The sequence below is a fragment of the Lathamus discolor genome, chromosome Z, assembly GCF_037157495.1.
Source record: "Lathamus discolor isolate bLatDis1 chromosome Z, bLatDis1.hap1, whole genome shotgun sequence".
NCBI classification, from domain to species: Eukaryota; Metazoa; Chordata; class Aves; order Psittaciformes; family Psittacidae; genus Lathamus; species Lathamus discolor.
The window spans coordinates 19,899,739-19,927,738 of record NC_088909.1 but is presented as its reverse complement, the minus strand read 5'-3'; the positions used below and the strand labels follow the sequence as shown (position 1 = coordinate 19,927,738).

General features: G+C 36.7%; 1 protein-coding gene across 2 annotated transcripts in view; it reads right to left on the bottom strand.

The window, feature by feature from the left end:
* The window catches only part of SMPD3 (sphingomyelin phosphodiesterase 3), a 101,574-nt gene extending 81,492 nt beyond the window's left edge, over positions 1-20,082 (bottom strand). For both annotated transcript variants that reach the window (XM_065663398.1, XM_065663401.1), the window contains exon 1: positions 19,812-20,082. The gene's annotated coding sequence lies outside the window, so the exon portion shown is untranslated. The remainder of the gene's footprint in view (positions 1-19,811) is intronic.
* Positions 20,083-28,000: the final 7,918 nt, after the last annotated feature.

The following is a 28,000-nucleotide window of genomic DNA, read 5'->3' as shown; positions in this document are numbered from 1 at the left end:
GTTATAAAAACACTTGGCCTGCAACATACACATTCATAAGCGTGATAAAATGGGAAAGAGAAATGAAGATATACTACATATTGAAGCATTACTCCTGGTTTTTAGTAAAGGAAATCCTTTGTGATCAGACTGCAAAATAGCACATACAGATTTTTCTTTCAATAAAGCAACATGACTCATGGGTTTGTTTTTTTGGCTTTTTGGGGTTTTTTTTGTGTTTGGTTTTTTTTTTTTTTGTTTGCTTGTTTCATTTTTTATTTTCCTTCCTGCAATTAGTAAGATCACTTCAGACTGAAGAAGGTACAGAAACATGACAATAAAGAATGTCTGCAGGTATGCATCATATCCAAAACATGCCTGCATAGCATGTGCTGTATGATCTCTCATACTAACAAAGCAAAAAACAGGAGAAATTTCAGCCTGAGAAACCAAGCTTCTGACACTTTCCAGGTTTTTCAGCAAGATGTGTGCCAGACAATAATATTAAGCTTTGTATATACTCTAGGAGAAATTGTTCCACCCTAACAGAGACCTTCAAGTGAGACTATATATTATGCAGAAAAAGCTAAGCAGTGGAAGATGTGCCATATTTTCCATGAACAGAACCTTAAATATCCCTTTTACTTACAACTTCAAATGTAGTTTCCATATGAAATTCATTTTGGACTGCAGATCTTCCTTCCTCCTCTTATAAACAATCATATTAAAGTATTATACTTAGCATACAAAGATGTCCTAAATTTCCCCACTTAGTCTCTCTAAATTCTTATATCAAAAATTCATGTAAAGAAAACCATGTCTAAAATACAAATGATGGAATTAGATAACTGTGAAGAAAAAACATAATATAACTGAACTCTTCGAGGTTTAATCTACCGGCTGAAACTAGCACGTAACTAGAAAGGAAGAGACTGAAAGCAGTTTGGAACTACAGACTCCATCCTCACCCAGAAGCATTTCCTGATGCAACTCACAAAAAGGTGAAGACTGACTTGCAAGCACTAAGCAAAAGCGGCACCATCTCTATAATGGAGGCATTCCTGTCCCTACCACTACATTTGTTATTCTCATTTTGTGGATCTTTTGTGAGGTCATGCCCCTCCCAGAATAAAGCAATGATCAACTGAATATAGAATGAAGAGGCATGGGAAAGTGGTCCCCCTATATTCCTCAAGTTAATTCCCTTTAGTTTAGGCAGACCAAGTTATGCGCCATGTTGCATAATATTATTTCTTATTATATTATTGCATAACATTATATATAAATGCACTCCTTATATTATCCAGACTCCAATTATATGAGTTGATTCAGAAAGGCCATACAGAAATCAAGTCTACACACACAGTTATTACTTTGCTATGCCTAAAAGATTTGAAGGGCTTTGGAGCTTATATAAAATGGTCAAAACCACTCAGCTCATCCCACAAACAAAAAGAAATGCAGATTTTATGAAAGATGCCAGTAATCATGCAGAAATTTTGCATTTTGCATCTAGAAATGGGGAGTAGAGAAGGAGCTCTCCAGTTAACTAGCACTCTCAGTTTCTATGGATGCAATTAGTATCTCAAGGCAGCTACAAAATTTGCTCAATCCAAAAGCAGCCTGCAAAGCCTTAAAACCTAACACACTAATTGTTACACTCCTGAAAAGGCTATGTTATCACAAACTACGACTGAAGTCTAAATTAACAGACAATAAACTTTAAAATATAGATGCCTTGGCAATAGGAGAGGTATATTTTTACTAAGTAACTCTCTGAACTATAGTAAAAAACCCAACAGCACTGAAAAGCAGACTTTTCACCAGACTCTGGAATAGAATGATCGCCTCTTGCTATATAGTTTACTAGTGTTGATGACGGCCTGCAAAATGGCGTAAAATCTTTTCATAGTTATGCATCTCAACCCCTGAAAAGCTATCCAGTTAAACTCAATTATCTGTTTGCTACCACCTTAGTTTCAAAAGACTCAAATTTTATACCTGAAAGCTTTAATTTAGGCCTTAAAAAGTAACGGGAAATAAATACATCTCCAATTCCTGCGTGAATCACAGAGTCAGTGATTTTTTCAGATCAACTCCAAACTTCATTTTGCATACTTTAACAGTTGACCTACTGCAGCAGAATGAAAAATGGACACTACCAGATCCACACATGTAGACTAGATTTCCACAAAATCAGAAATACCATAAAATCAAACTGAAGGCTTTAGAAATCTCATGTACCACAGTTCAACAGCAGGAATGAAATAGTGTTACAGTGTTTTAAACCAGAAAGAACACAAAAAACCACCCCCAACCCTTCTCTACAGTTTGGTTGTCTGCAAAGAGCTCTTAAGTATTTCAGCAAAGAAAATACTCTTGTAAACAGTCTTATAAAGACTAAAAAAAAAAAAATGTATTGTAAACACAAATACAAACATAAGGAACTTCTGCAGTTATGCACTTTTTTTCTACATATAATCATGCTGGAAATCAGAACGATCTACAGAAATAAGTAATTGAGTAGCAGAAGCATTCTTTTAGTGACGTAAAGGATTAAAAACAGGGTTTTTTCCTGTTCTCTGTTGCCAATTAACTGTACTAAAAACATGCATGACAGACTGGCGTTACTTCAAAAATGTTCTTTGTGCATATTAGTCAACATTACACCCTATCAAATACCCTCAAGGTATCTTGAAGACGAAAAAGCCCTCAAAATATTATGGCCAATGTCAGCAATCATCTGTCAAACCAAAATCACTCAAAACTCAAACAGCATGTAGATATCTTAATAAAAAAGCAGATTAATTAATGACCCAAAGTCTTTTCCATAGAAGACACAATCATGAAGAGAGCTTCACAAGGCAAAAAAATATAGAAGATATCTGTATGTGTCCACCACTGCCTGTAAAAAAAATATTAAGAAGATTTCTATTCCATTGTGCTGCCTGGCACTGTGCCTAATTACTGTGGTTTAAAAAAAAAAAAAAAAAGATGAAAATGGATCCTGCACAGCTTTATCTCTCTGTAAGATCTTTCTAACTTGAAAATCGTATTTGCTCTCAACAAATGTTAATTTCTCTGCTAAAAAATATCTGGGATTGCTGAGAGGTTAACAAGATTTTAAGTATTGCTTTAGTATATTTTATTACTGCAAGACAGCAATTACATTTCAATAATAAGAAATCAGTAAATCCAAAGTTAAGCTTTTTATGGACCTGTTCCCTTCAATATCTCCTTTTTTTTTTTTAATGAAAATTACCTCAAAGTCTCTACACAAATAAAATTCCAAGTAGAAATTGCTTTATATCCAGCTCCCGCAGTGCTTGGTTCCAACTCCAGAAAACTGAAACACTAACTAACAGTTTAGTTTTCAATTCTGCATTTTGAGTTTTTTCATTTTTGTTTCAATTAAGAGAGAGACACTCAAAAGTCTCTAACCTCTCTATACAGTTACTTGTTACTTCTTGGCCTGAACAAGCTGCTATGTTCATTCAAAAAACTTTTCTGCTGCTTGAGTATCCAGCAAGTTCTAGAATTCATCATTAAGCTTATTTAACAGATGGTTGAAACTAGATAAATATTTTACCCAACATCGTAGAGCAAAGCAGTGAATGGAAGAAAATTATACTATAAATCCTGCAAGTACACCCACAGAATTTAACACACCTCTGCAGTTCTCAGTTAAGGTTTAAGAGCAGGTGAGCTACCAAGTAAGTAACTCTCTGAACTGAAACCAATAACAGTGACATCAATCTGGCAATGTCATATCAAACTTTATTTCCTTAAAGTGAGAGAATACTTAACAAAAACTAGATATATTTCTCTTAGACTTCTGATATAAACTTGAGATATAATTAACAAATTGACAGCTTTTCTTAAAGGAATTCACCTTGATATCCTGCAACAACCCTCTAGTTGTACTTGTTTCTTCCACTCCTGGGGAAGAATGAATTATAACAGCAGTTCTGAAATTATGCTTGTTCTGTATCCTGTCAGCATTCTACTTTATTAAGTCTGTCAATAAGAAACAGACATTGTTTGGGTTTTTTTTCCTGACAACAGCCAAGCGGGGGAAGGTAACAAGCTTGAAGACAGCTCAAGAATGTTTAATTGTTTTACAAAATGAGACACTACAAGAATCACCCTGAGTGCAAATTAGCAGATGGACAAAATACCCACCAACTTCAGTAAGTTTAGGACTGTTCCCTTAATCACATTCCTATTATACTGGACAACGACAATACTTTATGGGAAGAGGTCAGCACATTTACTGAACAAATGACATGCAACAGATGCTAGGAGCATTACTGTCACTGTGCTCGCCTCCTAAAGGTTACCTATAAAAATCAGCAAGGTACCCATGGAGTTACCCAGCAGGTGTGGATGCTGTCTTCTAGCATGAACAAGTCTACAGAAGATAGCCTTCTAGAAAAGCTGAAAGGCAACGCAAAAAGAAAGGGGAAAAAAAAAAAAAAAAAAAGACATTCTTGAAAAACAAAGGGTTTTTCTGCCAGAACTTAATAATTGTTTTCTCTTTGAATAGGTAAATATTAGCTATAAATATTAAAGGTCTTTCATGACAATATTTAACATTTTTATTCATGGATCAATCTGAGGAGAAAACATCATGACATATTTTATTTTCTTATAGTGTATGAAGTATTTTTAACTAGTAAAGCATTTTAAGGATTTACTTTATTTTCTGTTCCTTCTTCCATTCCAGCCCTTTAAAGGGCTTTAAACAGCTTCCAGGAGTCATCAAAAAGTTAATATTTGCCTTCAACCTGACTGCAACATGCCCACATTCTCAAGTACCATTCATAATGAATTTGCAACTAAGTGGATTTCCAGTTACTCCCAGGTTTCAGGAGCATGGCTTTTCCCTCACCACTAGTTGCTATATATAATAGGTTTATACAGATTCGTTGCATTAGTGTATGGCCCTGACAAGCTCTGATGCTAGGTAGCTGATCATCTTCTGCCCCCTTTCCATTCCATACAACTTATTCTTGTATTTTCTCAACTGCCCCATACCCTGACCTGACAGATATATTGATCTTCTAACATTTCAGGAGACAGCTGTAGCATGTGTACCAGGCAATTAGTCATCTTACTACATCTTAAGAAATTGATGATTCTGTTACTGTCTAAAATCAAACACAATCAAATACAAAATTCCCTCTTGTAGCTTTAAGTAAGCACTACCACATTGCAAAGGCTACACCATTCAGTCAGTGGTTCCGTTTCTGAATCACATCAAGAACTGATTAGAAGCAGACAAGACAATAAAATATCTCTGATCACTATAGGTAGACTTGCCTTACTCTTCCCAATTTTCAGGACAAACCTGCTTTTACTGTAATCAATTTGAGGGAATGAACAGATGGCAATATAAACTTCCCACCATTCTTTACTGCAAATTACTAAGGAAGACAGTATTGACCTGTGGAGTAATCATCTATTATACAAGATCACGCTTGTGAATCTGTATCTTTCTCAAAATAAATTTTGGAGAGGACAAGAGCAGGGCAGAAAGCAGAATCAGCAGACATAGAACTATTCTTTACAACTTACAAGTAATTTCTCAGGAGCAGAATACAAAGAACCAACAACAGCTATTTAAAGGTGCTATCTCACTATTATGAACCACAGTGAAAGAACGATATAGTGTAAAGAACTCACATTTCACTGCAGAGGTAAAACTGTTCTGTATGGTTGTTGGTAGGGTTAAATGTTACCCAAGACATAATGAGAACTCTGTGTTCTTACTGAATATAATTTTGTACAGAATAGCACTGGATAGGATTTTCTTCATTAACAAACCATGATGGGAGGAAGAATGAAACTTTAGATAGATAATTTTTCCAGGATGATAATGTTCTTCATTTCTAGGGCATTTGAGTTCCATATTAATTACAGAGAAATGGAGGCTTCATAATCCCTCTGCTCCCTCCCTCATTACATACATAATTGTAAAAGCTACCTTGCTGTAATGTAACATTAATCTCTGTACTTATTATTATAGGATCACAGACTCCTAGTGATGGACGACCATGTCTCAGAGCACATTTTCACAATACACTGTAATATTTCTGAGTCATTATTTTGGAATTTGAAAGCACAAGTCCAGAATCTGAGCTAGACTACACCTTTTTGTTTGTTTTAAACCAATGCTGAAGTAGCTTCTGAGTCTTATCATATACCTGGCATGATATTTAAGCATAGTCATACCTCACTGAATAATTCTGCATACATAAAATACATAGACTGTAACTATCTTCTGAACTTGCCTTCCCTGCAGTGTTAAAGACAGAATTCATTACACTCATGAACAGTAGCACAGGACATGGGCACGAATGTTATGCAGATTTAAACAAAAGAGACTGGAGACATACTACTTCACTGCAGTTGATATGACAGTGCTTATTTTGTACAACAGTAATGACAGGAATTAGAACACTTTTTAACTTATCTGAAGCTATGTTGATGCAGTTTCTCTCAAAAATTTGGTACGTGTCTTCATTCAGCTGGTATTCAAATATAATTTCTCATGTGGCTTTTTACTCATTTTTGTGCACTGTGTGTTCCAGGACAGCCAAAATCTATAAATACATCTGGAAGACGTTTACCTGTTTACAATAGCCACTTACAGCTCTTCCAGATTGAGCATCCCCCTACACAACAAAAACAAAAAAAAATTCCAACAAAACACAAAAAAAAAAAAAAGGTACCACCCAAAATTATACTAGACTGAAAAAGCATGTCAACTAGCAGCTCTCACTAAAAAGCAGTAAGTAAAAGGAAGCAAGCAAACACTTCATTCCCAAATTCTCAGAAGCCTGGATCAGAAGTTATAGAAAAGTCTACATTCAGAATGACTGCATTTTCTCAAGCTAAGATTCCTAAATCTTTAACTAAGAGCAACTCATTTTAATTTTTGGAGAAATACAGAATAAACACTGGGTCTTCGGTTCTTTTATCTGAAGGAACACTGGGACCTAACTCCAGTGCAACTGACAGCAATTTTTGCACGATGACTACACATAAATATCCAAACAAGAACTGTACAATATGACCAAAGCACTGGCATATATATATATACACACACACACACACACACACACATATATATATACACACACAGAGGTACATATATTCTTTGCAAGTTCTATGCAATTTACACGAACAGGTATTTTTGAATTCGGGGGGGGGGGGAACCAACAACAAAATCCCCACCCCAAAACAAACAAAAAATTCACACCTATTATGTATCTAATTGCATATGCATAATCCATGTAAGTATGCATAAATCAGTCTCTCACACACACACTACTTATATAAAAAGCACAAATCTCCCACAGCCCTGAAATGAGAGAATGAACTGAAAATCCATACAATCTTACTTTTGATTCTTTTAAATAAAAAAAAAAAAAAAAAGAAATAACACGAAATTTACAGTGGGAAATCCTAGTCTTTGAATCAAAACCATCAAAATTGGCATCACATTCATATCAACAGGACGGTGCTGCTTTGCCAATCTATGTACTTCTCTGTAACTCAAGTTATATTATGTATACCCTTTACAGACTATTTTCCCTTCATCCTATCCAACACAGAATGTCAGTTTCCTTACCCTTCAGTATGTCCTCTTTTGGGCCACAGTGATGTTAGTTAAATTAATAAAAAAGCATTTGAAGTTCCAACTGAGCATTTAACATTTTCAGTGCTTATCCAAATTGAATTGTATATGAAGTTATTTTACTTTCTCCGTAATCATCAAGCAGAAAATACAAAGCATCTATTAAATAAGTATCTGGTTTTAGATAAATATCTTAACATCATGTAAACTGAAAATAAAAGTATGAAACTCAGTCCTCAGGTTTCACTATCTCCGGACATTCTTCATGTCACAGGCTTAAAATCTACTTGTAGAGAAGTGATTCTAACAAATAAAGGGTGCCCGTGGCCCTTCACCTACTGAAAAAAAAAAAAAAAAAAAAAAGAAAAAAAAGTGCTTTGTTGTGGGACAACACCCATCTGAGAGTCCAAAGTAGTGCTTTGCACTAAGGCTAAAGAAATACATGGAACGACATTTACTGCAGACATATAAGCAGGACACAGGAACAGCAAACTGATTGTTTCTTACCATCATTCCACAAAACTTCACAGCCTTTAAGGATTAAAACCCACTGATTTCTTTAGGTTTTTATACTTCCTATCACAGTTCACCTGAGAAAACAAGAATAACTGTTTGGAAACTGCAACTTTTTTCATTATTCATAAGAGAAGTTATGTCTGCTTTAGTTTTTAAGTAACACTACAATGCTGTCTTTCCTTAGACATGTTGATTCTTCATATTTTCTTTTAGTTCTGTTTTACTTTAATTGTTGCCTTTACCACAAGACTTCAAATTACAGCACAGCAACATCCACCTGACATTAAGAAGAACGGTAAATACACGAAGTCAATAACCAAATGCTCCATTATTAAAAATGAAAGAATTGGGTGAACTTTAGAGAATAAGCATGTCTCTTTGTGAAGTGGTGACAGTCATTCAGCTGTGCTATATGTTAGTAACTGCAATATGTTACAAGTGATTACTTTTTGGACAAAGCCTATTCAAAGCAAATCTGTTCTACATTTAAACAGTCTCAGGACAGACCTCCGTAGTTTAAACATTAGCTGAAGTGATATAAAACACAGCCAAATGTGTTGTGCTCTTCCTCCCCTACAAATATATCCAAGAAGTTTTACAGGTATAACAGATTGCTCTGATCTCTGTATAGGAAGTATTTTCTCTCAGATTTACAAAGCTGAAAAGTACTGCACAATTAAGTGCTTACATCTTCCCACTAACAAAAGAGGTTGTATAGATGATTAGCTCAGATGCTGTGTAGACAATGTTTATACTGTAATGCACAAAGCTAGATAAGTTGAATGCCCCTCACAGAAGTGTCTTCCTTGGGCTTTGAGAATACTTTGAACTACTCTGTTTTGAACTTTCTGCCAGAACACCTGTTTCTTTGTCTTTGTTCTCTTGAACATACTAGCAGAAAAGGTCACTTATATTAATAAAGCCATGTCAGTTTTAAAATTTTAGCCATAATTAAACTGCAGAAAAACGCTATCATGAACAGAGAAATGCCTGAGTATTTAACAAATGGCTTCATATTTAAGAATGTACTGGCAGTTAAGCATATTCAAAGTTTTCATATAAGAGGATAGCACAAGGCCTTGTACAGCTCAAACACTTAATGATAAAACAATGTGCATGCGTTCTAGCTATAATTCCTAAATTGGTACTTTTCTCATAGGTAATTCTTCAGCATTTCTCAAGACAGAAGGAAACAAGATTTCAAAATATTACACAGGAAAAATACGCAGTAGCATCAAGGAAAGAACACAAGTCTCCCAGGTCCTAAATCTTACATTCAGCCCATTAAGCCTCTTTGGCTTTTTACAGGAAGCACAGTTAAACATGAAGACACTAAATTATGTGAGTTTCACCCACCACCAAACTTCATTAATTTTCAATTTGGTCTTTTTTTTTTTTTTTTCCCCCACACACCAAGGACTAAGAGTTAGCATGAAGATTCCATAAAAAAAAAAAAAAAAAAAAAGAGAAAAAGTTATTCTGCCTCTCTCTGAAAAACAATAGATGTTTTCTATAGAAAAATGAAGATTTGTGAAGTTAACGGTATAATAGAACTAATTTCTGAAACCAGCAAAATCTTTACTGGAGAAAATAAAGAATGCTACACAAAATGCTATCTCAAATAGGGATTAGAAACAGGAAGCTGTCATGTAAATTCTTTTCTACAGAGACAGACTGAACAATAATCAGAAATATGGCAGCTCCATGAGAGGTCACCATGAAAGTGACAAAAGGTATAATATTTCATAGGGAAACATAGTCCTGTGGTGATGTGACACTTGGAAATACTTGAATTTCTGATTCTAAAACAGCACACTGAAGACATTAGAACCAATGACAGTTTTAATGTTACGTAATTTTGTTCTTCAATGTTCAGAAGAATGAAGGATACAATGGCTGGACTTCATGAACTTAAAGTTGATTCTATGGTGATTATCACTGGACAAAAATTGAGTAACATTAAATACTGTTGATGCTTGAGACAATGCCGTAACTAATCTCCTAATACTCAGGAAAGAAAAACAAAAGTCTACTACAAATTAACCATGTGTCTTGTTTCTCCATGCATTCTCTTCCTTCTCTCTAGAGGGTTTGCTATTCGCTCTCAATTTTCTGATAAAAACATGAAACCTTCATCACACAAAGGGGGCTTCCAATTGTACTGGAGAGCCACAGACATTTCAAAGAATACCTAAATCTTAGAGACCACAAATGTAGTCTAGCAACAAACAGTTTTACAAGCTTATGACCTTTAATCTTTTGTAAATTCTTCTGGTTCTGAAAGCTTGAGTGCATCAGCTTAGATGCAAGTTTTTAATTGGCTGACTATTTGACTTCAAAAGTAAAATGCAGATTTAGGTCAGATGCCAATATATTATTTCCTTTATTTAAAACTTCATATAAAGAAGTCATCAACACAGTCCAGGATAGAAACCCAGTCAAAAGAAACTATTTTGGAATCCAGGTATCTGATAAACAAGTTGCATATTAGCACAGCAGATGATACCTGCACACTGAAGTAATTAGAACTAGCTGCTCATCTTATCCACCAGATGCATTTTCTCCAGTTTCAGACTTGAATTAAAACTTTAAAGTTTTAAAGCACTACTATCATCCCAAAGGATTCTACATTATTTTTTACTTAGTAACTAGATACTGTTTGCTGCCGAACACCAGCAAAATAAGCACTAAATAATATAAGCCATATCCAAATCAGCTCTATCTTCAGGCAAAAAACGTTTGCAGTCTCCACTGTACCCCAACTATCTCAGGGAAAGAGAATAGCTGAGTACAATCCTTAGAAAAATGCAAACACTGCTACAGCACTTTCTAATAGCAAGCAAAAAAGTATACTGCAGAATGCAATTAGTGCTTTTTACACGAGTTCCTCAACCCCTGACTGTTACAAGTGCTATGGACGCCTGAATGACTCAAATTTTACAAGTTTATTTCCAATGAAAAACTCTGAGAAGAGGGAAAAAAAAAAACCCATCTATTATGCACAATGCAATGAGGTCACAGTAAATCCCCAAGTTGAAATGAAACTACTTGTTGCCGATATTTTCCAGAACCACAGAAAACAACCTGTGGCAATAGGACACTAGAGTATGTCCATTAATTAGGACTCAAATCCCACTATATTTTGTCATAAATTATTCAGGCAACACAACTGCAACACAAAGACAAGATGCAGGGATAATATTTCTATTTGCAAAATAGGTTGAATGGCTACTTCTTCTGAAGTCCTAACGGAACACAACAGATTCTTCAATGGTCAGTTCTTCCTGTTTTAGTCTCAGCAGTCCTTCCCTGTAGCATACAGCATCCTTCATGTGTATTGCATAAGCTACTTTTTAGGGATTTGTAACAGTAGAATTTGGGGAAAAAAAAAATAATAAAAGCACTAAAATATTTCCTTTGTTTGAAAAATCTATGCACAAAACTCAGCTTGTACATACATTTCTGAAATTTCCAAGAAATGTCAACGCTTTCAAATGTCAAACTTTTCATTCATATGAGGCAGAGGAATCTCATTACAGCTTCATTTTTATGATGGTACACTTTGTGGGCAGAGTTTGGGGATGGCTATGGCATGAAAATGGACAATCAAAATAGTCATCAATTTCCCATGCAATACAGCAGAAAAAGGTCTACTATTCTTTTTAATTTCACACTGATGTAATACACCTATGATTAACAATCCCTAACATAGATGGGTTTTTTTCTTTAAGGTTCTAGCAAACAATATGAATCTTAACTCTCGTAAAATAAAATATACACAGGAAGTCTATACCCCAAAGCTGAAGAGATGATCTAGAAATCTGTACCATACAGCTCCCGAGAGTGACAGATGATACATAGAGAAAAAATAGACAACATTTAAAAGACTAAGCCACTCATTTGCAGATGTAAAGTATGACTTTGTTTTTAAGAATTTAGTCAGGCCAAAAATACTGGTAAAGTACGTATTTCTTAAATTTTAATATACACACCTGCACATACTTAGATCTCAGAGACCCGTAGGACTTCTCCTTTGCTGATCATGGTTTATGGCATTAGCAACTTAAGCTTCTGAAGTTATGAACAATATTTCTGTACAGTCTTAAAGACCTAACAGTACTCTCTGATGCCAAAGAACTATTTAATATTTTATAAGGAACATAATACAAATTAAAATAAATAACACCTTTCATATCTTAAGTCACTAAAAGCTACATGGATTCACATGGTATTTTTCAAAGTGATAGAGCACAAGACTGATGCTCATAGCTCCATTAGAAGCATTTATATGTAAAACATTGCTTTTTCCAATCATTAATTTCTTTTGAGATTTATTATTGCCCTATACTACTTTTGTTTGAAAAGGGAGATGACGCTTTCCTTGGTTAGCATTGTTATAGTTGACAGAACGTATAAAAGGCAAACCGCCTCTTCTCCAGCTTTCAGCCTGAGCCAATCAAACACAGAAATTTTCAGCCTCTTCTAATCTTGAATTCTGGTTTTTGAAGTTTACAGAATAATTGTAGCTTTTCAGCACAGAATCGTTTTGTCACATAGCCCATTCTAGCTCATGAAAACGCTACTGGTGCCCTAAATACCATTAATAAAAAAAATTGTTCTTGGCACTGTAGACACGTCAGCCTGATTAAAAATGATTGCATATTGTTAGCATTCATGCACATTTCATTACGAAGAAATGATCCTGGAAGCCACCTCACACTTACCTTCCCATCAAAGAATAATTTATACCTGGAAACATTATTTTTTCTTCCCTCTCAAGCTGTTATTATAGGCCCCTGCAAGGATTCCTGGGACCAGCTGAGTTAAACACTTCTACAAAGAGACAATCTCTGCACTGAAGAGCTTACAGAATCTTTCGTTTTATTTTAGACAACTTGAAAGGAAGAAAGGTGACCTCAAGGGATATTTAGAGGCAGCTTCTTCTTAATGCAAAGGAAGGTAAAACAAAAGAGGCTTTTAGAAACCTTGAGAAATCAACAACCAAGACATTCTGACTGCTCATTTGTAGTTCAGAATAAAAACTAACAGCAAGTGAGGCAACAGATAAGGCAGAGTAGAGTACAACTAAGCAGCTTTGTTTGGAAGTAGCTGGAAACATCTGATCACAAGTATACTTTAGAGGCATGCAGGGGAACCATGCAGGGTGGCTAACCCAAGAACCAAGCAAATGACCTTACAGCAGAGTTCTGCACTGTTGTTAAGTGGAAAAAATTGGATTCAAGGTTCATAGAGGAGGTGTTTTTTTCTCAGCATGAGGGAGAAGTCCAGGATTTGGAAAGCTTTTTTGGTGATTGAGTCTCTGGCTTTGCTCCTGTTCGGTACAAGATACTGTGACAAGCTATTAGAGGCAAGAGCATTTAACATTGCCCAAGAGTTTAATGCTTAAGAAAAACCAAGCATTTATTTAATTAACCATGGCACTCAAGCTACACCTGTACTATCCTTCCACCCTGGCTCTTCAGTTCTTGGAAAACCCCTGACTTTGGAAGTCACTTAGAGAATAAAGGTCCATAAAGGTCAGGACCACCCAAGTACTAAAAGGATACTTTGTCACATATTGGAACAGAAGAAAGGCCAGAGTCGGACATGCAGTGTAACGTGGCAGAAGTCCACAAATAATACAGACACCTGAGTTTGCATCAACTCAAACAGAAGGAGCCATATGATATGGCTCAGCCCTGTGTGGACACATCAAAATTGCATTTCACTAACACAGCACTGAGGGTAAGCTAACCACCTCTGCCTCCTCCAAGCTCTGGTACCTTCCTAACAGTCCACCACATCCACTGTTAGCTCAGCAATTCTGTACCTCACTCCATGGCTCTATGTTAGGCACCAGCTAGTAACTATGTTTAACAGTAACTGTAGCCATCTGTTTCCCTTTCCCAGGCCCCTACTGAAAACATTTCTGACATCAGCACTGTCTCCATAGCACCTAGAACACTTAAGTGATTTTTTTCCGGTTTTAAAGCAAACCAGAACAGAAAATTGGACAGATTTAAATGCAGGATGACATTTAATAATTCAATAAACTACTCCAAACAGCAAGGAGTAACTGAACTTTGTGCAAGTCCTTTATTCATATATTCATAGAAATTTCGGCTTAGCTAGTGAGAACCTATGCAGCCACCAGTAAAGATGGTTTTGCTCTTCCTCCTTCCTTCTGTATACATTTTCACACTGACACTGGCACCTCAAGTAGCCCTGTACAGTCAACTGAACCAAGGAATCGACCAATGCAGCTAAAACCTGTGTGCAGCAGCACTGCTTTACATCATCTTGAAACATCATGGATCTGCATCACCAAAGTACTATATTGTATCACAACATGTCACACTGCAGCTGGCAACTTTGAAATCTTTATATGACTATTTGCAGATAAATTAGTAAAGAGGGCAAAAAGAGTAGCTAAATGAAACTCACTATTGCTTGCAATTCTCTCAGTCAGCAGCCTTAATATTCCTACTGTACTGGATCTCTGTTCAGAAGTACCTCGAGTTTGACACACCTCTTCTGAAAAAAAAAAAAAAAAAAAAAAAAACCAAACTACAGCTTTTGCCTCCACTTCTGTCATTTTTCTTAGATTTCACTCTTTACTGAACCAAAACAAGTTAAGTCCTTGCTGCTCAGGTTGATTACATTTTCTCTGACCACCAGGCCTCTGCGGAACTGTTTTTTCTTCAGAATGGAAATGTTCATACTTTTGAAGCAGTACTGAATCAGTTGATAATGCATATGTAACTTATATGGACTCTGTCCCGTACTTTCCCTCTGCTTCCTCTAATCCTTTTAGTTTAGTGTGCAAAATTCAGACCAGCCCCAGTGAAGTGATCCTACACCAGGCAGGAGTTCTCTAACAAAGGTATCCTGTAAGATCACATAACAGTCTCACAAAATTCTAGTCACATAAGAGAAAGGACATTCTGGAAACGCACACAAAGTTAGTTTCTAATATCTTAAATGACACAAGATGGTTACACTGATTTTATATCAATGCTAGTAAATATTTGTTTTCTGGAGTACAAATAAATAATTTAAGTACTTGATTTTCAAAACTGAAAGCACATTAAACACTGCAGCAGAAAATACACTTTCATGTTAGATATTTTTTGGCAGTGTTCAAGGCCAGGGTGGACAGAGCCTTGGGTGACATGGTCTAGTGTGAGGTGTCCCTGCCCACAGCAGGCGGGCTGGAACTAGATGATATTAAGGTCTTTCCCTAATCCAAACCATTCTATGATTATATTTTCAAGTGTAGCTTAGACAGTATTCTCACAAGTTGAACAAATATCCTCATACCAAACAGCCTGACCTTGTTTCAATACAAGTGTTATGCAATACATAGAACTACAAAGGCAGGTATCTGCAGAGACAAATTCCAGTCTGCAGCCTGGATGAACAGACGATGGCACAGTAACATTTAGCACTAACAGTTCTTGGGTATTCTTTCAAAATAGCCACTTTGAAAAATGTCCTTTTGATAGATATCAGTGTATTGATAATTTTGTCTTCCTTCTGCCTCAATTAAAATTTTTGCTACATTGCTCTGGGTGTGTACTTTTCATTACTAGGCCACCTCTTACCTTCATGCCTTTAATTGAAGAGTAATAATGCCATAATGGGCTCACAATGTCGCCAAAGTGCGAGCTGAATCAGATTCACTGCATTAGCCTCACCAAATTAAATCTTCATTTGCAGAAGGACATTCAAGGAATACACATGTAAAACAGAGCCAAGTGATCCTCCCCCAAAATGGTGACAAATGAAGCTGAATATCATTATAAGCACATGACATATTCTTTGTCCAAAACCAGGCTGTGACTGCTGTGAATCTCTCTATTGTCTTAAATTTAGCCATTTTAAATTTACTTTCATCTGTTTATCTGAGGTATACATAGCTATTCTGGTAAGTGCAACACTAGCATATAGACAGGTATCCCAGGCTTCCTACGCAAGAATTAAAGTCTTAGAGTCTGCTTAATCTGGATTATTCAAAGTCCATATTTAATCTGTGCAAGCACAGAAAAAAAGAAGTACAATGCACGTAAAAAACACAGCTCTGCTTTGATTTGTTTTGTCTTTTCACAGAAAATTATTGTTCTGTTTCTTCAGATACAACAATTATTTATTCATTTCCCCAGGGTTTATGTTAGCATCAATTGATGGAGATTGTATATGAAAAGCTTTGTCCAAAGGCATACCAAATTATTATAAAACAGCCATGTTAGTATCTCCCGCACTTCAAACAGATTATTTACTTTCTTCCTATTAAATGAAGTTGATCACTATTTAATTTCTGCTTCTATGGAAGTAGGACTAGCAAAATTTTCTGAGGAATCTTGCACTACATCCCCACTTGGCAAAACAGGTACATTGTGCACAACTTCTATTCGCCAGAAGACATCACAAAGTTTGTGGGACTGCTAAGTAAGAAAATATATATATATATACACACCCCTAATATTAAGGAAACTATCTTTCTGTGGCTTTACTTGGCACAGAAATTCTTCCAAATCAATTTACAAAAACTTTGCATATTCATAAATTGTGTCCTGATAATAAAATGATAAATCCCTATACAGAATTTACATAGTTATAGTAAGTACTTCTCATAAACACAAGCTAATTTCCAACCATGTAAAATTTGTTTAACTAGTCAATACCTAATTAGACATAGTGATTGTTAAGGCACCAATGACAATGCCAAAATATTGTACAAGTGGACAACTATATTACCCTAAAATTAAAAGAATTACTCAAAACCAGAATTAAAACTCTTCTACAGTGCCTGAATCTGCAATAAGTCATTACATAACTAGACAGAAAAACTACCTGAATAAATATTACTACCCTGTAATAGCTCTGCCAGTAAAAAAGAAAAAAAGTTTTCTTCTAATACAAAACATTAATTTTGTTTGTACTGTAACTCTTTTAGTGCAGGACTCAACACTGTTAAATCAAAATAAGTAGAAATTGCACCACTGATAACATGGAAAGGGAATCAAAATGTTTATCCTGGCCTCCAGGACAGAAGGTAGCACAACTCTAGAAGCAGGTGGTTATCTCAGAACTCACAGTATTATAGATGGTTACTTGAGCAAATTTTAATTAAAACATTTCAGTCCTGTATCTTCCCAAACACGTATGACATTTTGGACTCACAGCTAGCAGCCTCCTTTTCAGAAAAGCTTATGCTTTAAATAAACACACAGCCAGAATAGAGGTACCAAAACAACACTTTCCCTGCCAAGTTGGGGCTCAACCTAGAAAATTATTTGGCTGCCCATGCCATAGAGTTCACCCCCATTTTACTTTGTGCTGGGTAGCAGCTCTGGGGTACTGAACTTAGTGGGGGCTGCTGTACAGTTTTTGGGGGGTTATACGTGTTATTACTGCCCTCATAGCTTTCTAAGAATGTCATGCTTAGCAACAGGGACCAGATTTTCAACAGATCAGTTCAGTTAGACACAAAATCAAAATGGACAAATATTCATAAGAGCTCAGAACAGACAGTGCTAACCTCTCTTGAAAATCTGTCCCCAGTTATAGATGCCAAGTACTTGAAAACCTGGCTCTGAGTTTTTAAAAATCTGTTTTCATATGCTCAAAACCAATACTGCAGCCAGCAAGGGTTTTGGAACTTATGACACTGTATTTCTACCAGAGAAGGAGCAAGAGAAGAGGCAATCTAAAACAGACTGAGTAAATCTACCAAATAAATCTATTTTAAATGACAAAGCTCACTACTACATTTACTGACACTGTCCATGCACTCGTTTTGGGGTTAGCCCCTTTTTTATTTATATATTAGTCTTTCTGAGCCAGAACTGAGCACCTCTTCCTTTTGCTAGTTCCTCACTCATGTCAACCTACAATATTGCTAGTGACAGCAGATGAGCTGGCCTGAAAGAAAAAGCAGTAATTTCTCACTCTTTTTTCCTGTAACCAAAATCGGTTGAATCTATGTAAATGAACTGAGTTTACACAACATGGGGGAAAAAAAATGACAAAATAGAACATTAATCCAACTGGGAATTAATACAATTGCAAAACAGAACATAGCTTTTGCTATTTAAGTGCATTAGGATGGTATCATTTAGCTTTAACGCATGCTCCAGGAATCACTTCCTTAAAGAAAGCACTATGCAAAATGAGATTGGATTATACATTCTGAAGCATTCACAACTTTGAACTTTAATATGGAATACAGAGGCCAAATTTCTGCCTTCTGCACAATTACTTGTCCCAAAGACAGGAATAAAAGTTGGTTTGTTACTGGAGTTTCTTTGAGGATATTTGAATTTAGCAGCACAGCAGTAGTTGCTTTCACTTTGAGGTTCAAATGGTAAATTCAATTTGGCCAACTCCTAGTTATTACACTACAAAGTCAGCTTTCATCAGTTCCCTGAACTGCCATACAGAAAATGTAGAATCATCAGACTTTTTTGCATGCTGTGATCAGGACTGTAAGGAGAAGTCTCCAAGCATCTGTTAAGGAACTCTTGCCTTTAAAAAATATACATGACATTTAATGTAGAAGTGTTTGGCTTTTTACTGATACCACCTGCCCTGGTAATTTCAGCATTTTATTTTCTTAACACAAACTCTCTTCACCACAGTTAGACATATAGGCCTTTTAAAGAAGCAACATTAATTCAAGTCTATGTAAACACAGACAATTCTTATGAGACAACAAAAACATCAGGGACTAAATGTAAAAACCTTCTAATACCCTAGCGTATAATTACATTATTCATTAGCAAGTAACTTCAAGTGAGTGTAATTTAATGTTTCCTTCCTGCCCCTTGAGCAAACACAACATGGAATAGTTAATAAATTTGATCCCAAGCTCCTAAATCCACCGTCAATAAAATCTAACACAGACTCATGGAAAAGTTCCACCCTAGCCTACCCTCACAGATCAAGAGAGCTTACCCGACTTAAAGGCTGACTTAAGAAGAGAGGATGGCATGTAGCCTGTGCTTCCTTCATCACTCAGCAAAAAGAAATTGCCTTGTAAGACTTGTGTACCATCTGTTGTTTCTTTTGAATAACTCTATGTTTTGTGAGGTGGGCTCGTCTTTCATGAGGCACACTGCAAATGGGCACATCTGGCCTCATCCTCACCTCAGACCTCCCCTTCCAACAAAATCAGATCCAGGTTGCTTTGATCTCAGCTTGGTACAGTATGGGTAAGGAACTGCACACGGATAAAAACCATGAAGCTTTAGTGTTTTAGACAACCCCCCTATTGAAACTTTGTTTATTTACCAACAAATTATTTAATAACATAATTATTTAATAAAACTACTCCCATTTAAACACCTTTGCTCCATGCTGCTTAGCAGGGGCAATTTCCAACAACTACACTGGAGAAACAAAATTAGGAGAGCTTTACAAACAGAAATCCACGCTCTGAAGAGCAGGGAGACCCCACACACACAGCAGCGGCAGGCCACACCCTCACCTCACTGAGCCTTCTCAGCCCTGCCGGTCCTCCTCACCCTCGCTCAGCTGCCCCTTCTCCACCGCTTACCTACGCTTTTTTCCCCTCTTTTATTTTTTTTCCTCCTTCCTTTGTCAGGCTAGTGAGGTAAGGCCAAGGAAAAAATGAATTAAGAAAGCCGGTTTTGGTTACTGCCTGCGAGCTTACCTTCCCCGACGAGGTGGCACATCCACAAACCTCGCCTGCCCTTAGAGTACTGTAATGGCGCCCACCCCCTGCAGCAGGCAAGGGAGAGGAAAAACCGCGCTCCCGCCACCCTCGCTCTGGTTGGCTGCTCGTCAGGAGAGGCGGAGACACGGCGGGAAAGCACCAACCACGGGCGCTGTGTAACGGCTGCAGGGCTGGGAGCTCAGAATGGGCCGGAGCAGGGCGGGCCCTCTCGTTCGCGGGAGCCAGGTGCGAAACGTCCGTTGGTGCTCTCCAGGTGAAGTCTAATCTGCATGTTATGCTTCTCAGCCTTATATTTGTTTGGAGCTATTAGCTGTGGGGGTAAAGTGTCAGTGCCCTCTGGAGGTATAGCCTTGTTTTACCTAACCTGTATCTTTCCCATACTATGCAACAAACTCTTTAACACCACAGTCACCTTTTAAACCAGAAAAAGGTGCCTCAACTGATTATGATTAATAAACCCTGACATCTTTATTGATGCTGAACTGGCTGGCTGGCTTGATGACTATTAGCCCACTTCTATAATTTCCTAAACTGGGAAGTGACTCAGGTACAAAATCAGAGGATTGAGTGTAAGTCTGGCAGAAGTTGACTGCTTTAAGTGAGTGATGTGTGGGAGAGATTGTATTCTTCTCTGAGATGTTGAAGAGCTGTTCATGTTACCTGTTTGGCCTTCAGGGACTTCTGTTACTTAGTCCCTCCTGGCATACTGTAGCAGCAATGGCTTTCCTAACCTTTCCCAATTGCTTCATGTTGCTGCTGCCTTCTAGCAGAACTAAAACGCAAAACTTAGGAAAGGGAAACTTGAAGTGGCCTGAAGAAGGGAAATATCATGAAAGGGCATGTTAATTTCTGAAATATCTGTATAGATAGTTAGCAGGGTGTGGAGTTAAGGGGATGACTGCTGATGACTTCTGGTTGGTTTGGGGTTTTTTCCTGAACTGTAAACATATTAATTAGGTTTTGTCAGTTGCACTGGCTTATTTTTGTCATTCTGATGATTATTCTTATATTCATTATTACATTAATGGTTTGTTCAACTCTATTTTATGTACGCAAAAGTCTGGGATGGGTACTTCATAATTAAGTCAGCTTTTTGCATTAATGTGTGATCTGTAATGTTTTGGAGCCATCCCATACAATTTATTTAATTAGGTTGTTTGGCCTGTGTATTAAAAATCTTTCAGTGTCTTGGAAAGTAACCTAATTGTCTGAATATCAGAAAGATAATATTATTTTTTAAGAAATTTGACAGGATTTTTAATATTCTATTTGGCCATGTCACAGCCATATTTCTTCTGCAGTAGTGGTAAAAGTCTTAGCGTATCTTAAATAATTTTGAATTTTGGAATAGCTGTCTTAAGCAATAAGCTTCCCCACACACACCTTGAACTATATAGCTCAAAACTTCTTAATACAGTGCATGTTTCATGGAAACAGCATATACTGAAGTGTGTATCTATATAGTAATGCAACTCCAAAAACATAAGCACCACCACAGAACTCAAAAGAAGGATGCGTTTTTCCTCTTGTTCTTGATGACTGGCAATAGTAATGGGCTGCAGAAGTAGTAAAAAGTAAATTGGCTAATCAGTAGTCAATGTAGAACCTGTTTATTTAGATGCCTATTATGAATATTATTATGCACCTTCTTTTTTGTCAGAGCTATAGCTTCTTATGATGGTATCAAGTGCTAATAAAATTGAGATCAATTTTAATGAGACCTCAGGACACCTCACTGTGAATGCACAACTGTTCAGTTCTCAGACTTGTTCTTCCTGCAACCCCCACTTCCCTGTGGGGGAATATGTTGTGGCCAAATTTTCCAAAAATATGTTGTGACCAAATTTTCCAGGTGTCTGGGGGCTTTGTGTGTGGTGGTTTGTTGGTTTTGGGTTTGTTGGGTTTGGGGGTTTTGTTTTTTTAATATGAACTGAATTGTGTGGTTTGTACTAGAAGTATTTGAAAGCATGTGGAAACTTGATTGCAGATATTAAGTGGGTTTCAAGACACAGGTATTGCAGTTGACTGTTAAGAATTTCTGCAATCCTGCCGATAGTAAACCTGTAGCTGTGAGAAATGCAAGCTTCATGGAAACTGTTTTCTTCTTAATAGACACACTTCAAAGCTGGGGTGGGAAGGAGGGCACAGTTCTTAGCTTCTGACACCTTTTCATATTGAATACCAAGAGGCAGCTTTTTGCAAATGGATTCTAGGTGATAGATTTATCTTTTCAGTGCTATGTCTATTGAGCATTATACATTTCTGAACTGTTTGCTGTGGTTTTGTCAGGTGATGCATGACCTTTTAATCATTCTATCTCTTTCCGTTTCTGTACTGGTGTTGAACTGTCAGGCTTGTTGCCTGCAGTTCAGCATTTTATCCAAATTTTTATAGAAACTGTTCAAATTGCACGATTCCTTTCACTTCATTTAAGTGCTTGGCAGCAGTTCCTTCATGAGTATAGCTGTTGTTTTTCCTCTCTACTGAATGTTCTAGCTCTTGCAATGTCAGTTCCTTCACCAGCCATCTGTCTTGCTGGCTCACTCACTATCTTAACAGCTCTTCTTCTCAGACTAGATGCAAATCCTAGAGAGTACACCATCAGCTGTTATTTTTTTATTCAGAAGCTTTTAAAACAATTGTTGCTGCACACAAATATCCTATATTTCAATCCTCTCTATTCAGTCTTTGGCACTTAACGGTTGCTTTCTACAGCCTCCTCTTTTTTTTCTGGGTTCTTTTACAGTTTGTTTTTCTAACACTTCATTAATTTTCCTGAAACTTTCAGAGTAATTTTCTTCAGTTTGACAACCTAGCTTGCCCTGAATTCTATATAGGAAGTCAATGTCCAAATGCAAGGAAAGTCTAATCCAGTTCTGTCTGTTGTTTACCAGTAACCCTGTTCTTTAAAAATCACTGAAAGAGGCATCTAAATACTTTCAAATACTACATAAATCAGGTAATAGCTCCTGAGAAACACAAGATCAATATCTTTTGTTAAGAAGTAGAGAACAACTTTGTAGGATTACAGATAGGATAGACATCCTTGTAGCTGGCATATTGCTACACAATCTAGCCATCTTTTTTATGAAAAGTTCTATTTGCTTGTAAGCCAGTCAGGTCAGGATGCAAAATTGCTTTATGAAGCCCCACGTGTATAGTATCTCCTGTTATAGTAGCAATTTGTTTTATTTTTGTACACTCTACTAGTTTTATAATCTGCCAATAGCAAAGGTTCATTTAGTTAGTGTTTAGAGCATTATAAACTGCTACTTGGTGTTAGTGCAATTATCAGAGGTAGAAATGAATGTTTTAATAAAGATAGGGGCATACCAGGCTTTTTTAATGAATGTTGATAAGCCTTTCTCAGACCCTCTGCTCCTTTCCCAGACAAATTCAAATACTGTGTATTGCCAGTGCCAATTAGTCAGCCAAGCAGCTGTAGTTGGCAGCTGCCCTCATGAAGAAAGCCCCAGGAGATTAAAACTCCTGAGACACTGATTTGCATGCCGGATGTTACTGTTTGTCATTTTGTGAGTGTCTTTCATATATATTGTTTCTTAACGATAAAGAAAACCGAGTGTGCTTACTTAGTAACTAATAATTAGTAAGCTGGATTTTATTTCCCCACTGTACTTACGATCTCCAGGGTAAATTTAGGCCTGTAATTTAATAACTCCAGTGAGGGACTGTCTATATGAGGAAGGTTTGTTTCCAAACTAAGCTATTGCAGCTGAAAAGAGGTCTTATCCCATTGTGATTATGTTATGCTGGTAAAGGTGTGTTCATAATAGCTTGATGTGTTTTCGGCTACAAAGTTAAAGCAGTATTGCTATGTTGGTAACAGACTTTATGCTTGTATAGTAATTCCAGTGGTATGGAAAAGCTAGTCATCTTACTAAAAGTTACACAGTGTCTTTCTGGTATTGCCTAGACTTTTTTTGTGTAGTCTTTGCTTACAGAAAGTGAAAACAATCAAGTAAGGCAACAGGATAGAGGAGTGTGAGAGTATAAATTGATTTATTTTCTTTCTTTCAAGCAAGCCAATAGGAAATTGGGTGCAGGATTCCTGACCTTCAGTAGGAAGGTAGCCAAGTGGTAGCATTTGAGACTGCAGAAGCTGTCCCCAAAACCCGATTAAGTGAGGTTCTCATGTGTGCTCATGACAAGCCTTATGACGAAGTATGGCTGTGAGAGGCAGATAAATTTGAAAATGTCCAGAATTCTTCAACTGTGAACTGGCAACTGATAAACTTTTCCTCTCATTGAATGAAGCTGTAGATATACTAAAAAAAAGCAAGTAGTCAAACCCAAGAAAGCTGCAGACAGAAGCTGGTAAGCTATGACTTACCTTCCCTCATTGTCACTAGGATGTACTCTGGGCTCAAACTGTTATGCCATTACTGTTAAGGGATGTCATCACTGTTAGGTGAACACACTGCCTATGTTAATTTACTGTGCTGGAAAAAACAAGTAATCTCTCTCCAGAAGAATAAAACTATTCACCAGAATGTTATTGAAAAGATATTTTAAGAGCAGACAAAATCCACTTACATGCCAGGGTAGAAGGAACTGTCTGCTTCTTGCATCCTATTAACTAGAAGGCATCTCTCAACTAACTCTCTCTGGAAAAAAAAAAAAAAAAATGAGTAGGCTTCACAATATTTCTTTTATTTTTTTGCTTTAAATAATCACTGTTACTAAAGAGAATTCCTGCTAACAAACCAGTCAAAATTTGAACCAATATAGTTCAGGAAGTGAAGTGAATAAAAATTAAAAAACAAAAAAACAAACAAAACAAAACAAAAAAAACCACAAAAGCAACAACTTCTGCATTACATTAATGCAATCTTTCTATCATGGAAAACAGAGGCTTTAGCTTCACCATAGTTTTGACATTGTATTCTAATTAGATTTACATTTTATTAAAACTATCTGAATAAGTCACACATCAGTTGCCAAGACATGCTCATCTGTAACATCCTAAAGTAACAGAAACATCACTATGTAGGGCTTATTAAACTTCACACACTTTCTTAAACAAGGCAGACTGACTTACAGTTGGTTCAATAAGAACTTAGATTGAGCAACTTTCCATATTCTGTAAAAACAAGTAATATAATATGGTATAACTTGTGTTGTGGTGCAGACCTAATGACTGTGTAGAGGTAAGTTCTGAATGGAGAAATCTGGAGCTGGGCCATACAATATTGTCAGAAGTAGCTCTTCAGAGGCAGATTATGAAATTAGAACTGTAATCTCTGCTTGACATAGAGTTAATATGCAGCTTTCCAGGGCTGAAGCTGTTTACTGTTTCTTCCATCTGTCAGGATTTTCCTAGGTTCTATGGGAAATGCATACGTACATTTGAAACTGAGATTGCACAGAGGAAAGCTTTCTTTGTGGGTATGTTACAGAACCCTTTGTAAGAATTGCACGTAGCTGCTGGCAGACCACCAGGTAAAGGAGTGAATGGATGTAATGGAAGTAGTTAATTACAATAATTAAACAAATTAAAAATCCTTTTTTCCCCTCTTCTGTGTGACACTTGAAACTTGTTTGTGTGAGAGAAATTAGTGAGAAAAATAACGGTCAAAAGCATTAAGACCTGAGGGGAATGAATGACCTGAATGGAAGCCTATGTGGGGTTTTCTTTTAGGACAGGATTTACCTTATTTTTTTGTGTGTGCGTGCCAAGTCTGCAAGGTTAATGTATAAACTAAACTTAAAGGACTTTACCTTTGTGAAATAATGAAATCAAGTATCGCATTAGATGGCAGAGATGAACTCTCCATATTTGTTGTAAGTTACTTGTGCAGACTGTCTTGGAAAGTCAAAACATATTGAAGGAATACTTACTTTGTGCTGACCTAGTGGTCTGTAAAGTAATCTTCTGCACCTATAGATTGACTCTTGTGTTCCACAGCCTTTTCTTGCAGTACCAAAAAAAAAGACTAGTATAATTAGATGTGTGCATCAGCAGCCTGTGTACTGTGTTTCAGAGAAACTTACAGTAAACGTTCATATGTTCGAGAAGATTTAGCTGTGCCTGTACTTTTTCACCTTAAGTACCTTGAACACATGACTGTTTTGCTTTGGAAAATATAAAGAGCAGAATACTGGGCTAAAGCTGAAGTTCAAGAAGTGATCAGAAGGCTGGCAGTTTAAAAGTTCCAGTTTTCTAGTTCTGTCACTCATGTTGTTTGAAAATTAAGAGTTTAGCTAGGAAGCTGAAAGGACAAATTCAGGGCCTTCTCTCAGTGAACAAAGAATCATTTTATTCCCAAGATATGCCCATACATTTACAGCAGTATACAACTGAATTGGGTCTGCCACTCTGTGGTAGCCAACATGTTGTGCTTTGTTTCCATTGTACATTGCTCTTTGAAAGGAATGGTTATCATACAGCTCATACCCTGTCAGCAACGAGAGTAATATACATAATTGCACTTTATCAGGATGGGGTTTTTTGAGTAATTTTTCCACCTTTGGAGTGGGAGTAAGAAAAGTTTCCCCAGGACTAGAAACAATGAAGTGCTGTTTTTAGACAACACAGTCATTTTTACTTTTCCATTGTCTTGCTATGTTTGAAGGGTACATGCAGTTTGAAGTTAAAGCTCCATAGAGCTTTAAGTTTCATCATGAAAAAGTGATGATATGTGCATCCTCTATGACTAGCAAGAATCCTCATCTCCAGTGTGTGTGTCAGAAAAATGGTATGGTTAGGAATTAATTATGGGCACTAATTGTCAGGTTTTCTTCCTCCCTCTCTTTCTCAAAGAGGCACTAAGGGATTCAAACATGGATTTTATCCTTCACTACTCTCACTCATGAGAACACAAACTTCTCTCTACCCTCTGAATAGATTTTACTAACATACCCCAGTCCCCCACAGAAACAGTAAGATTAAGACTCCTATCTTCATTGGTCTCTGTCAGTTCTTTAGCTTGGATAAGAGACTCCTGTCTGTGTTGTGTTTTCTAGATTCTCACTGTCTTTTCCTTCTGCTGCTAAGGTCATCAGTGGAGGTGAGCTTTTGAGCTGGATGAAGCATTTCTATAGAAAAAGCTTTGAGACTTTGATCTCCCTTCTGTATGGCAGTACTGTTTTACAAAAGTAACTTTGCCAAGGAGTCACGAACTGATGACTTCTCCTTCCAGTCTGTGATATTTGAAGTGTTTCAGGGCATACCCACTATTTTAATGTATCTTCACTTGTAATTTCTCACTAAGACAGAATTTCTCATTATTATCAGTACCAGTGGCAGACAGTTCTGCTTAGCAGTATGGGAAGGGTGGAGTAGCCTGTATAGAAAGCTACAACCTCTCAACTGATAGCTGCTAAATTATTTCAGAAATAATACTATCTCTTCCCAGGCAGGGTTAAATTCTGCCTTTTCTCCACCCATTAACTGCTTGATAATGAAGGAAAACAAAGTTTCACAACTCCCTTAGGCAAGTGATTGTGAGTCTTTCTGCTAGCTTCTTTGCAATTACTCTAAAGGAGTGTATGGATTTTTACTGCTTTTTCCAACATAGCTTTCAGTAAGTGAAGGGAGTAAAGTGACTATCTAACTCCTCTTTTGGCAGACAGAAGATTAAAGCAAGACATCCTGCTTAAAAGTGAACAGCTTCTACTGTACTTGAAGCACAGTATAGGTGGGAAAGAACAAAAAAAAAAAAAAACCTGAAGCCTGATTTGAAGCAAAACTATTAATCAGATGGTAATTTGCTTAGAAACAGTCAGGAGGGACAGATGGAATCCTGTGGTTCTCTCTTCTCCTTGAGTCAGTTTTTAAAATATATTGAAAGCTTTTGTACTTCTGAGTGGCAAATATGGCTTGTCAGAAGTTATTTTTGCTATTCTTAATACTGAAATAGATTGTGCTTGAGTTACAGCAGTTGACAGAAGTCTTAAGTACCACAAAGGAAATACTTCCATTTATTATCTCATTTTTCAGATTTAAGGAGCTATATGCAGTTAAACTTTGAAATTGTGTAACAGTAATAGAATGCTGTTCAAATTGATGCCTTTTAGCAGGAAGGGGGGTGGGAGTTGGTGTGATAGTACAGTAAACAAATATTAAACTTTTTTCTTAGGTGTATTCTTTAAGACAGTATTCAGCTACCCAGAGCAGTGTCTAGGACACTCTCTCTGCAGTTTGC